A 1,466-nucleotide genomic window follows, 5' to 3' on the forward strand; every position below is an offset into this window, starting at 1 on the left:
ACACACACACACACACACACACACATATACATCAAACCAACTGACACTGATGCTCATGCAGAAATCAACAGGTGTAAGTGTAATCAAAATATGAATGCAAACAGAAAGTCACACACACACGCACACACTGCCCCTGAGAGACCTTGGCAGCCACGGATATGAAATGACGGCATAAGATGACATATTGCTCGCCCTAAAGGAACAGGAGCAGTCTTCGACACTAATGAGACAGCTGACATTTAGCAGACACTGACACACACTGAAGCTGCACACTTTCAGCTAATTCAACAGATTACCAGTTATTACCAGAAGCTTATAGACGGCCATACCTGCTCCCATACACCCCTCTTGGCCTCAGTGCATCACCCTCTCCCGATGCAATAGTAACCACACATGTCGTCGACCCTCAACCCATTCTGTCACGGTAGAAGTGATTAGGTGTGAGTCTAAGTTTGGTGGGCCCATACAAAGCGTCCAAGAATGAAATCTTGCAAATGAGAAATAGCACAGATTTGCCTCTTAATTGACACCAGACTGTTTTGAAAGAGAAATTACTTTTTTACACACAGTTTTCACCGTTTTTAACTAGTACTGGGATACATTATAGTTTCCATTTGCAATCAAATTTAGTGCAAGTTTCAACAAACAAAAATAAATTCTAATGCTAATTTATGAGTGAAAACATGATGGATATTTGTATTTCATATATTATTTTGAGAAAGGTTACAGTCTCTTAAAGTTTGATTGAAATTGAAAATGGATAAAAAAAAAAAAAACAGCTCTACGGAAACACACTTCATATCGAGAAAGTGTTTTTTTTTTTGGACTGGATGCTGTCATGCTTGTCTGTAGTGTGGTGTTGATGCAAGTAGCAGTAGTTTGATGCAGTGCGGCGCCTCCCTGACCTTTCATCCCCACAACCCCACTCACCTACCCCTCCTCCTGCAGGCTGCAGCCCTGTGGCGGCAGAACTTAACCACTGTGAACATGGCAGACACTCACTGTTCACATGTGGGTTAAGTCCTGCTGCCGCACAGCCAGGTTCTACGAGCATCTGTTCGTGACAGTGAGAAAATTTGGGTGTGTTTGTGTATGACTATGCAAATCAGAAACATGGGTGTGACTATATGCGAGTTAATAGATTAGTGTACGTCTGCCTTTGTGAGAAAGAGGTTGCGTTCTTTCATGTCAGCCATTGGAAATCCCTGGCAATGTGATTCAGTCCTGTAGTCTCAAAAATCACTCTGCCAGGAATTCCCCTGGTCAACAGAGGCGACTCGATAGTTTGTGGTGAGAGGAAGACCTCAAAGCATGCACAAATACAAATAATGAATACCATAATAGACCTCCTGCATTATTGTATTGTTACCTCTTATACTAAATGTTGCCATCTTGCCTGATCACCCGTCTCACATGTGTGAAAGAGTGAACCATCACAGTATGTCTGATGTTCTACATCTTTGTCA

The 1,466-nt window shown here is 42.2% G+C and overlaps 1 protein-coding gene across 2 annotated transcripts in view; it reads right to left on the reverse strand.

Annotated features, from left to right (window-relative positions):
- rhot1a (ras homolog family member T1a) overlaps positions 1 to 1,466 on the reverse strand; it is a 17,768-nt gene that overhangs the window by 1,375 nt on the left and 14,927 nt on the right. The window lies entirely within an intron of this gene.

The sequence above is a fragment of the Seriola lalandi genome, unplaced genomic scaffold (assembly GCF_002814215.2).
Source record: "Seriola lalandi dorsalis isolate HSWRI2012SDOR001 ecotype SW California unplaced genomic scaffold, Sedor1 jcf7180002054958, whole genome shotgun sequence".
Classification (NCBI taxonomy): Eukaryota; Metazoa; Chordata; class Actinopteri; order Carangiformes; family Carangidae; genus Seriola; species Seriola lalandi.